Consider the following 12859-nt stretch of genomic DNA (forward strand, 5'->3'; position numbering starts at 1 on the left):
TGCAAGAGTTTCTGTCTTCATAGCTAAAACTGGAAAGCAGAACATGCATCAGCTGTATGATGTGTTACATTACACATGAAAGTGAGTTTGCACCAATATTCATGACTGTCAACCCCAGGGACAGGCACAGAGTCCTTCCTGCTGCCTTAGCTGGTGAATGAGTATGGAACAGGCTGAGCCTGTTGAGCAAGAGTCTGAGTGTCCCAGCAGAACTTGGAAAGAGTAACATTGCCCTGGCTTTGCATGCGTCACAGTCCTGGCATCAGCCTGTTCCTCAAGTAAACAGAGCCAGGCAAGACTGCAAACTGCAAATTTCTCTGGGGAAATCAGGGCTGGGATCTCTATCTCCTTTGGAAGGCTGAAGAGGGTGAAGGTTTTCGGGTGGTTTCGTTTCCCATTTTAGAAAATCCCGAGAGTGATACTCTTTTTCTTGCCTTTCCTTTAGCTTGGTCAGTGTGCAGCTGGAAATGAAGCTGAATTTAATTTTACCAAGAATATTCTTCTAATAGACATGATGATGTATACTGAAGTATAAACATAAACACTTACTCAAGATATGTGGCAGAGACAGGATCTCAGTTTCGGGTTCCTTTGGGTCACTGGTGTGTGCACAGCCAAAGCTTAGGCTGTATGTGTGCAGCAGTCTGCTGAAATACCATAACAATGGGGCAAGTTCACTAGATTTACAGACTGGGAATACAAAATTGTATTTTGGCAGAACACTCTGTTCAGCTTCCATTTCAGCCATTTCCAAGAGTATGAGAAGAGGTGATAATATCACTGTGTCTGCAATAAATTATAAAGCTTGGCACTTTTATGTCTTCATTGTGGAAATCTCTAAAAGCTAAAAGATACTTAGCATGCAGTTCTTTGCATCGATTTTCAGCTTAAGCCCAGCATGCTGGAGATATTAGGACAGATTTTGTCCAGTGAAGGAGAGCAGGATAATGTAACCCTAGAAAGGAAGGTATTAGCATCTGATCCAAAGTCCCTGCAGCAGCAAATTTTGTTTGATAGTGTTGGCTTTGGCTCAAGCCCTAATGCTGTCAGGGACTATCAGGACCATTGTCAAGACAAGCCAAAGAGGCATGAACTGGAACAAGTGACTTACCAGATTCTCCTTCCCCTCTGTTCAGCCTCCACAGACTCTCCAGATCTTATCCTGTTGGACCTGGTCTACCTGCTTGTCTGCCCAGGCCCAGTAGCCACTTGTGCAGTGGTTGCCCCAGAGGTGTGGTTCCTGTTTGCTGAGACCTAACCAAAGTATTTCTCCTGATTCCAGAACCCCTTTCCAGCTTGTCCATTTTGAGACTCACCACATACCAAGCCTTTTTAGCCATATTGTGGCTTCTCAGAAAGTGAAACCTATTCTTGTTTGCACTTTCAAAGTTCCTTTTCTCCTGACATTTTCTTTCAGCTGCTGCTTGGGAGTGCTTTCAGAAAAGAACATGCAGAGCAGCACTGACAGGCAGTGCTCAGCACTGGTTTACTTCCCTCTTATTTAATGCCCCTTTCCTACTGCTTTATGTTGCATCATTGCTTGAGTGCTGTCGGGGTCTTCATGGTAACAGCAGCTTCATAAGTGACTGTAATTGGAAGCAATGGGATCTCCAGATGTAGCCAGCAAACTCTTAGCTTGCAAGGTGATTACAGTGACTGCAGCTGAGATCAGCCTCTATTCAAAATCCTCAGAACAATAAAGTCTGGTTTAATAGCAAAGGGTGCTGTGGAGATTGCTGCTGAGTAGTCAGGAGGACTTTTGTTGTGGTTATGTAGCAGAAGCAAAAGCTCCTGAAAGCTGCTGGTTTCCCTGTGTGTTTACTGTCTCTATTGGAAATGTCTGACTTGTGAATATATACCAGAAGAGGAGCAGAGACCCAGTGTGACAGCTGCTGGGGCCATGAACTCTGTTTGGGGCAGAGATGTTTGGTTAAAATTAAGTGTTTCAAGGAATCTGTTCTGAAAGCTTCTTATTTTCAAGTTTAAAAAATTCTTTTCTAAGCACTTGGAGAGTTCTGCAGAAGGTATTAAGCAACTATGAGAAGGTTTTAAGTAACTATAAAGGGTCATTAGTATAAAAAGTGAGAATTTTCAAAACAGTGTCCAAAATGTCAGTGTTTGTCTTTGCAGCCTGTTAGGCTTCTGTGGGATGAAACTCTCTTCCTCAAATATTTGTGACCTTGCAGGAAAACAGAGTATTTAAAGTATAAATTTCCTCTGAAATTCTTGACTGACTTGTTTTTGAGTAGTGTGGATTAGTTCCAGATGAATTCTATCCTCTTGTTTCATCTTTCTGGTAAATGCTAATGAACTTTCAATCTACTTCTTCAGGGGGACTTTGGCAAACTTATTTGCTTGCAGTATTGGGAAACATACTGAATTTGGCAGATAATTTCTTTAACAGTAGTTACAATTATACAACAATCCAAACACTTCATGTAGACAAGTTGAGCAAAAAATACTTCTACAATTCTACAATTATTTTTGAAAAACTATTCTGAATTTGAAGATTATGGTAACTTAAGAAAAGGTAAATTCCACCTCAAAGCCCTATGTTTGCTTTGGTTTTGAATTAAATTTTAGTAGGCTTTTTGTTTATTTGCTATTTTTCTGAGATAATTGAAATATGAATAGTTCAAGAGTTTCATCTCTTTCAGCCAAAAGGAAAAAGAAGTCATGTAACCACGTAGCATTGTCATGGAGTGAAGAAATTTAGTGCTCTTCAGCCTGGGTAGTAGTTGTCCCTGTTCCTCTTGTGAAATCTGCTTATCCTGTTGCATTTGGTCCAGAGTCCTCTCCAAGTTGGAGTGTGTGCAGCTGGTTGGAGAACAGTGTTTTAGCAGCATCTGATTGCTTTAAAAGGAATCTGAGGAATATTTGGCATGGGATTTTATCTCCTGATCTGTTCAGAAAAGGATGCTAATGGAAAGTCTGTTCCTCTTAATTCTTGTGTACAAAGTTCCTGTATCAGACTGAATTTTAATTCTGATCATTCTTTCAAGTCAGTTTCTGCAAATTAAACAATAATAAGGTAAAACTGGTTGTTGTACTGAGGTTAGCCTCGAAGTGACTATCAGCTACCAAATAAACTGGACAGAAAGATTACAAGCATGTGTTTTAAGTCGATGCCATTGAGTGATCTCAGCAGACCTGGCACAGATACTGAACTGTTTCTCCTCATTGTTCCCATTTGCCAGCTTAGCATTTTATTTGCTCATTTTAATTGGTACAACTGATTTGCTGTGAACACCTTTTCATCCTGTAGATTGATGTTTATTGTGGCTTCATGCCACATGCATCAATGTAAACTGCCTAGAACATCTTGATTTCTCCTGGTTGGGACATGAACCTTGAAAAATAATTATGAGTGTCACTGTCAAAGATGGCCTTTGCTTAGAAGTATGTTTTGTGATTAATTAATCTGACAAGCAAATGTCAGGGCCTGTCATTTTGAAGAAGAACTTGACTGAGGTTGGTCTTCTGGTTTTACAAGACAAGTGATAATATGCACTACAAATTCATCTGGCAGAAATAAGGCAGTTATTTCCTTTGAGTCAAAAGAAAAGATGCCCAGAGAGGCTTTTTATAGACGAAAAATTGCAGACAAAACCTTTTTATTTGACCACAAGAGGGTATTGCAGTATCAGTTATGCAAGACTTCAACTAATGTTTACCTTTATGTGCTCTGACTTATTTTTAAGATACATATTTATCAAAACTGATAATTTAAATTAGATAGTAGTTAAGAAAATCAGGTTTTGTATGCCAGTATTTGATGTCCTTGTCCAAGGGCAATTTCTGAGTTGGTTTTTCCTAAAATTTATAGTAAAAGTTTTTTAACATCTTAGAGGTTCCCTTCACTGGATAACAGAGACTTAGACAGTTACTCTGAAACAATGAAAAACTTCATGGAAATTGCTTGCAAGGACACATCAATCACATCAGAGAAATACTAACAGGAGATGAATGTGTTGCTGCTTTGTCTGGAAGTGCCCATTGGTCCAGGATGGGAGCTGGCACAGTCAGTGAGACTCTGATCTGATTTTTCCATGTGATTTACTTGAAGGAATAAGTTCTGAAATCTTTTTTAGCTCATTTGTGTTTCCCAGTTTTCTCATTTACATCCAATTCTTCTACAGTATACATGCAATGTTGATCTGCACTTTTTAAATAACTCAATACTATGTTGCAATACTTCCCTACAAAAGTTGTGTATTCTGAACTTTAAGGGCTGAGTTGCCAAATGTTTGTACCATGGGAGAGGGACCTAGAAGGATTTTTGAATTCACCCCCTCTTATATCTACTGCTGAATTTAGGAGAAGGTGCATGGGATGCCCGCATGTCTCTCAACAAGCTCACCTTGTAAAAGTAGAGGAGCAGCCATATCTCATTATCTGTGAGGATCAAGTTTCTGAGAGTTCTGATAGTGACTAATGGACAGCAAAGAAATTTTCATACAAGAAGGTTTGTGAGATATTGTGGAGATTTAAGTAGCACATACATTGAAAACCCAGATGCAATGCATGTGCTGTATGCAAATAAGAGGCAGGAGCAAAAGCTGGAGGAGAGGGCAGCCCTCTGGAGAGCAGCTTCTCGGAGCAGGTCACAATTCAGAAGATCTCTGTCACTTCATCACGAGTGAAGAGATCCCCATAGAAATCTTCCAGCAGAAGCAGTGTTTCCTGCCTGCCTCAAATAGTGGCATTTGACTTGTCATCATCATGTCCCTCAAATGAATGAAGGTCAGTCAGGGTTGCAGTTTGGAGGGGAGTGCCTGGTGAAGGGTGGCAGAGCAGGCTGTGAGGTGGTTGGCCAGAGGACACTGAGCACCCAGTAGAGAAATGACATTTGGCAAGGCATTAACACACTGGGCGTTAAGCACCAAGGACTCTGGAAAGCCTGGAGATGGCAGCTCCTGCTGGTGAGCCATATCTTGGTCTGGCAGGAGCAGAATGTCTTGAGTCTCTGTATGCAGGCAAAATGATACCACTTTGGAGTCAAACTCCTCGTGAGCAATTTATGTAGCTGATTTATCAAAGGCATCATGCATGAAGTTTTGCTATGGGTTTCTTAAAACATGCACTTATTTCATGTCTTTATGGAGTTGTGCTGATAGACCCTGGCAAGCAGAGTGTCTGTTGCGTCGGCAGCGTACAAATACCACGGGGGGAATGTCTGCTTCCAGTGACACAGAGTCTGACACTTCAAATACAACCAAAGCTGTAGTACAGACTGCAAGAAATCTGTTGTGATTTTTTTTTATCCCCTTATAAAGGTTGTAAAATATGTTAACAACTGATGTGCAGTTTCTCTATTTGAAGCAAAAATTATTTATTTGGGCCATTGTGTGTGTAGGGATTTGAAGGTATCTGGTTTTAGGAGAAAGAACTTTAAATATATGTAGTGTTCCTCACGGGCTGAGGAATCTTTTCAGTCGCGATTACACATAATTTAACTCTTAGAGGCCAGATCCTGTGAAGAAGTGCAATATTGTAGGGACAACCAAAGTTATCTTCGTTATGCAGAGTTGAGTTAAAATCACATCCTCACCACAGCAGGGAGCTCTGGTAACTGCACAGTGGAGCTTGGCTTTATTCTGTTCATCCTCACTGTTGGCTTGCACAATTTTTGAACAGGTCTAGGAGAGTTGCAGGGTACAAAGTGGTTCAGTGCTCTGCACAGGCCGTGCTTTGTGCTGCCTCTCCATGAGCACCCATGGCAGTGGTTGGGCCTCTGACTCTGGTGTGGCTCTGATTCCTGCACTCCTGGGCTCTGCAGCTGCTCACACAGGCAGCTTACAGGGGAGGGAAACTGCCTCAAAAATACTACAGAGGCTCAGTTTTCCCTCTCTGCTACCTGTAGCACTGTGGTACTTACAGAAGTATTTTGTCCTGTGAATTACAACATTCCAGCTGTGTATTATTACATATTTCAATGCTCAATTCTTTTCCGGTTTTGGGGTGTTTTGCATTATTCTCTGGTTTTTCACCTATCTCTTTTGGCAGCTAAGGGTATAATTTGTTGGTCTGCATTTTTGTACACTGAATGTCTCATTTGCCATCTGCTCACCATATTCATAAAAGACATTAACTTGCTGTTTTTATATGAGAAACCAAAAATTCTCTGCTGCAAGTTATGCAAAGTTTTCAAAGGACAATACCTAACATTTATTTTAAATTGTGTCTCACTATTAAATGAAAGGTGTCACCTGGCTTTTAAAATGTTCTTCACCTTTGTTAACTTTGTTGGCTGAGAATTGAGCTACTTCCTCTTCATTTTTTTCAAGGTAACTGTCAGAGTCTTGTCTGATCATGCTAATCACAAGCTTTGTCTATTTTTCAGCAAAGCTTTTAGCATCTTCATTGCAGTTATAAGTGTCAGTTTCCTTTTTAACTGTAGAAGCTAGTGTCAGATCACACTTCAGGCTGATGTTTGTCCATCTCTGACTGTTGGGGATTGGAAAGAAGTTCTCCCTAAAGGCAGGATGTTCCCATAATATGGGGGGTTGTGTATAACCTTTTCTTTGATACACTAAAATCTGGTGGCAGATTTGCAGAAATGATGAGAATTCAGGTCTGAAGGGACCTCAGGAGGTCTCTAGCCCAACCTGCTCCTCAGAGCATGAGCTATGAAATCAGACCAGCTGGTCAGGGCTTTATGCTGTTGATCTTGAAAGCCTCCAAGGATGGAGACTGAAGAACCATTTTGGGTAATGCATGTCACCTCAGGGTTGCCACTGTAGTGAAGATGTTTTGGCTTATATACAGTCAGAACCTCTCCTGTTTCAACTTGTGCCTGTTTTGTTTAATTCCTCCACTGAGCCATGGTCCAAGCAGTCCGACTGAGTTTTTCCTACAATCTGATTGCAGTTGCTGGGCCTCTGCTCCTTGGTCTCCCCACAGCCCTCTCTGCTCCAGGCTGGGCAGAGTTTGATCTCTATTTGTGTTGTCTGTGTTACACAGATGCGTCAGATCCTTAATTGACCCACTCTGTTCTCTGTCCCTGCCTGATTTGACCACTTACACTGCTCATGCCCAGCAGGGCGGATGCTCCATGAGATCTAGAAAGGAAAATAACAGAGTGTACTTGGAGTGCACATGGAATGCCATTTTGGCATTCTTTTCTTAGATCACCTGCACTGTTCTGTAGCCCAGTTCAGCCTTATTCCTTCTATGGTTGTACTGAGCTTGACTGTTTTGCTGTAGAGTTGGAAAATTTTGCTCCCTGAAGAAATGGACAGGGATTCCTGGATTTCACAGTTTGGAGCCTTTTCTTTTTATCTCAGTTGTGCAGCCATTCACATGTGGATACTCAAACAGGCAAAACTGATGGAAATCTGCCTCTTAGAATGGGCTGTATTCCAGTTTTCAAGAAAGGTCTCAGTTTCTAGGAAACTTTTTGCTTAGGTCACTACTGAAGTTTAGAATCCTCCCAAAACAGTGTACAGAAATACAACTAAAAGCGCCGTTGCAGAATTAGGATTAAATCCTGCCTTCTTGCATTTGGTCACTTAATGAGAAAAAGGGCAAGAGACCTTATGCTACTTTTTGTGTGAACTACCCACATAATATACACATGTGCAGTATGAGTATCATATATCTCTCTTTAAAAATCCAGCTTTGAATTACAGTGCTGATAGAAGTGCACCCAGCAGCATTTTCCACGTAGACATCATGAAAAACTTCAGCCAAACTGAGATTATGGAAAATTGTTGCCCTGTTTAACATGAAGCATTTAATCTTGAAATATAGTGAGATCAGTGAATCTTTAATGAGAAACAGGGTTTCCAAAATGCTTCCAGTTTGTGTCAGGAAACAGGGCAAAGCCTGACAGCGTGAAGAGCCCCAGGTCAGTTGAGGTCTCCTACAGCTTCCAGCATTTCTAGCTCTTAATAGCAGGCATCTCAAAGTTCTGAGATGTTGTGCTACCTTGGTCCTTGGTTTCTGGGCAGACTACTCAATGCTTCCATATATTTTTAAAATAAATGAAAAAATAGCAACCAAAATAGGGATATTCTGATGGGCTTTTTAATTCTTTGTCTACTTAAGCATTCCAAGTCCTTGGTAGATTAAACCATGACAAAAAACAGTTTGCAAATCTTTGTTCTTGTCTGCTGACCATGCTAAAGAGCCTTTAAATGTATTCTAAATTGTTTAAGATTGACTAACCTGGGGTTGGGTCAGTGAGATAATCACACATAGGAGTATTTACTGCTATTTAGAAAGTCCTAGGGTAGCTGAGAAGTCATGATGGGCCACCAGATCCATAGCTAAGCTGCAAGAGACCTGCATCTTTCCACGAAAGCAGGAGGGACAGGCAACATCTGGCTGTCATGTTGCGCTGGATGACCATGAGTGTGTCAATACTTCACATCTTGACATCCAGCTAAGAGTGTTGTTCAGCCAAATCTCCCAGTCAGCTCCACCTGCTGCACTGTGGGTTGTGCCATGGAGTGGTCCTGGAACAGGCAGCCTGTGGGGACTCTCAGCGTGCTCTGGGGAAGGTGAGGTGCACCCGCTCTGCAGCTGCTCACAGCTGCCAGCACTGAGCACCAGGGAAGGGCAGGCAGCCCCTGACCTGCAGGGTGGCTTAAACATCTCTGTGGTTCCTTAAGCACAGCCACTTTGACTCCAAAGATCCACTTCCTGCTGCTCACATGCATTCCCTACACCCCCATTACCTGTAGGGTGGCAGAGATGTCCTTAAAGGAGTCCTACAGCAGCTGTTGAAATGGGATTTACTGTGAGGGAAAGGTATAACTGCACTTAGGCTAGGAAAAGAGTGCCAGGGCCCAGTCTTTGGATGGGAATCATAAACATTTCCCACATTAGTGAAGAAGTTTGTACTAAGTGATTACATTATATTGCACAGTCTGTTCTGTTACTTAATTCCTGTTTAAAAAGGGACTTAGCCAGGAGCAAAGGAAGAGGTTGGGTGATGGACTTTGTAGAAAAAATAGCTTAACTTTCCAGTCTTTTTCTCTGTTTAATAAGTTTAATATTCCTAATTCCAGCCATTTTTTCCCTCATAAAATTTTGTTATGTACTTCAACCTGACAATTGGAGGACTGAGGATGTGTTTGGACTGCCTTTTTTGGCAAGTCTGATGATGAAAACAACTTATGCCATTAGCATAAAATAAAAAGTTCAAACCATTTTACAGTTTACAGAAGCTAAAAGTTTTTCTGATGAATGGGAATATCCATATTGGAAATAGCCTGCACTGGCTGTGTAGTTGAAATGGTACCATACTCTTGCAAAAGGCTGATAGAGATTTTCAATAAATCATCTCTGTGCTGTATCTATTTGCTCTTTGCCCTTTGCCTGTTTCCATTCCTCTATGGTGTCATTAACTTGCCATAATATGAATATTCTCACAGGCTGCATACCTCAGCTTGCAGAACCTACCATTTTGTAGGAGGACTGGACAACAGCAACAATCAAAGCAGATTTTTCAAGATGCTCCTTTTTAAAAACTTTATCCCCAAATACAACCTTTAACAAAAAAACCAGTTTATCTTACTTTTCTATATGTCTTTGTTTGTGGAGAGTGTTCAGATTCATCAGCACCTTGGTCTGTGGTGGCTGCTTTACTTTGCACATTCTGTTTTATGGACTCTGCTGTTGGGATTGTTGTTAGCTGGGAGAAGTAAATAGACTTTGAGAAAGAGATCACACCATAGCAACCTTCACCTTCTGTTTACAGTTCAAATAAATGTCTGTGCCATGGAAATTTATGTCCTGAAGAATTTTCTAAACTAGAACATTAATTGGTTTAATAACAAAAGGATTAATGCAGATAAGTTGAAGATGAATCTACACTTAATATTTAAATGGCAAATAATTTTATTTTTTAAAAGCTGCCATTGACCCTGAGTTATCTCAGCTGGTCAGAGCATGGTGTTAATACCACCAAGTTTGAGAGGTCAATCCTCATATGGGCCATTTACTTAAGAGTTGAACTCTATGATCCTTGTGGGTCCTTTCCAATTCAGAAGATTCTGTGAATCTGTAAATTATACAGGCCACAGGCACTCAGTAGAAAGAGAGTATTTTTCACATATTTACAATACCATAAAGTACATGATTGTTTGGAGGGAGAGGCTCCTGTAAGCATCCAGCAGAATATGACTTCTCCCATTAAAATCAATGTTTAATGGCAGCAACTCCATGGGTGCTTTGAAAACCCAAACATGTCAGTTTGTAATTTCCTCACCTTTTGGTTAAAGAAGTAGATTTTACTCAAGCAAAACATCTGTTGGCTGAACTGGATGTCTTGCTCCCCTCTGGACATCCTGGCTAGAGGGAGATCTTCGACCTTTAAAGGGTATGCCAGGAAAGTACATTTTTTCCTTCCTGCAACTGATGCTAAGACACTGTTGCTGGCAGTAATTTGGGTTTGTTCTTTTCTTAATATGCAAATTGGCAAGATTTTATTCCTAAGGGTAAGCATTCCTCATTCCTTAGAGATTTCAGCCGTATGTGTTTGTCCTTCAGCTGGCTTGCCTTTATAACTGGCCAGTGGTGCAGAAAGCATGGTCAGGGGAAGTGTCAGTGTGGGATGGAGCCACCATTTGGGAGGGTCTCTCTAGTGAGGCCCTCGTGGGTTTTGGCACAGAGAGTGGCTGGAGAAGCCAATTAGGAAGCAGAGTAGGGTTAGGTATGGTTTTAATATCAGGGTATTTCCCCCCTGATAGAAATTATCATAAAACCCAATAACTACAGGACATCAGTGGAATATGAGTCTTGAAATCCAGGGGTAGGTGATCCCCACAGAGCCCCCTGCACGGTGCTTGCTCAGAGCCCACCTGCAACACACACACCTGCAGGTTTGTGCCTCTTCTCTCCCAGCTCCCTTCCAGCATGTGAAGATTAGCTGGGTGAGGGGAGAGCCAAGCTTTTTATGTAGTGCTGGCTGCTATAGAAACCATGAGCTCTGTGACAGCGAGCTCGGCTGTGTGGGCACAGCACAGCAGCTCCCAACCAGGGGATGCTGGAGCTGCACTCTCAGTTTTCAGTGTTCTCAACCAAAACCCAGCTGCCTTTGACTGTTGTGTGTCTGTCTGTGCAATGTGCAGGTGTCTGACATGGGAAATAAGATGATTTCTCTGTAACATGAGAAATAAGATGCTGAATGTCTGATGTTGTTCACACTGTAGAAGGAACCCACAGCTCCTGGCTATAAAGGTTTATCTGCCATTTCAAGTCTGTTGCAATGTGTGGATGACATCAAGCCTCTAGTGGTTGGAATTATGGCTGTGACTTTCCCCAGAATGTCACTTTCAGCCATCTCTGTGTCTGCCCAAATGGAAAGAGCCAGCATTAAAAGAGGTGATATGTGAAAAGTATTGTGTCTGCTATGCTTTTCATGACAGTGTTAGGATAAAAAAAGTCTATAAAATGATTGATAAATATTTCTGAAGTCAGAGGAGGATGGCTGTGAGAGAAGAAAAGTTATCTGGCATTGATCCTTGGTCAACAGGACAATGCTGCTTATTCTGGTAAGTCTGGCTTTTGGAAAAAAAAATTTACAAGAAGAGAGAAAACAAATGTAGAACATCCCAAAGACATCTGAAGTGCACTCTGCTAAAAGTAAAAAGGAAATTATATTAATTAAATGTTTTAGAGCAGTAGATATGATTGCTTCTGTCTGGGTTACAAGATCTCTAGAGGAAGAAAAAGGAGCCTGTTTTTTTAAAACCCCAGTTCTGGATGGTATGGCTGAGGCAGTATCTCAAAAGCACTTACCTGAGAGACAAATCTGAAAAAAAGTACAGTGATGAGTACAAAAAAACCAACATGGAAGATTCAGTACAAAATAAAAAAATTAGAAGCTGAATTTTTTTTGGATTCCAAAAAATTCTTCTCAGAGGAGCTTGTGTCCCATGGGCGAAGTATTGAGTGGGGTGGAGGTGAGGCAGGGACTGTGGATGGAGCCTGTGCAGCTGCTGTGGATGGGAAGGATGAGAGCTTTGAATGCTGACCTCTTCTTCTGCGAGTTATAAGCTAATTTTGCAAGCTTTTGTCCTGCTTTATCCAGCTCCTCTCCTTTCAAACGCTAGCACAGGCTATGCTACATGCACAGCAGCCTCCCCTTTGAGGAATAAATGTCACAGCAAAATGTTGGTGCTTCTCCAGGTCCCATTGAGTACCTTCTGCAAATCCAGGGTGTCCGTGCATTTTGAGACAAGCAGAACTCAGAACACAGAGAGCAGACTCAGGGGGTTGACAAACTGCATACACCAGCTATTGGAAAGTGCATGCTGAAAGAAAGGGGATGGCTCACCCCCTCTGCTTTGAAACCAGCAGCCAGTCAGGTTCTGTCAGAAGTACAGATGCTCAGGAAGTACTGGAGTTGATCCCACAGTGGGGTAAGGATTCTGGCAAACTGCAAAACCAAGTCTTTCCAGAAATACTGCATGATTTACACACCCACTTCTTAGTTTTGAATAATCTAGGATTGTTGCTGCCAGACAAACTAAATTGGTGCTGTCATAAGCTCTCAAAGGCAGGCAATAGCAAAACCAATTCAAGGGGTTTTGTTTTCTTCTTTGATTTTTTTTAGGGCTTTGCTAGCTGTGAAAATGATGAAACACCTAAAACAGTGTGAGAGAAAAGACTGTTTGGGATTATACTAAGTAATCTTTCTGGTGGGAAGCACGCAATTATGTACTGTCAGCACATGGAGCGTGATGGGACTATAATTTTGGCTATGTTATTTCCCTGGGTTGCCAAAGAAACCATAATAAGAAAAGTCAAAGTGCTCCTGTTCTTATTGATCTTCTTAACAAATTCTCACAAGCAGCATTGACTGTTATAATTATTTTCTCTTCTCTAAGCCGATATCTGATGTCACACA

This window comes from Melospiza georgiana, chromosome 3 (assembly GCF_028018845.1).
Source record: "Melospiza georgiana isolate bMelGeo1 chromosome 3, bMelGeo1.pri, whole genome shotgun sequence".
Taxonomy (NCBI): Eukaryota; Metazoa; Chordata; class Aves; order Passeriformes; family Passerellidae; genus Melospiza; species Melospiza georgiana.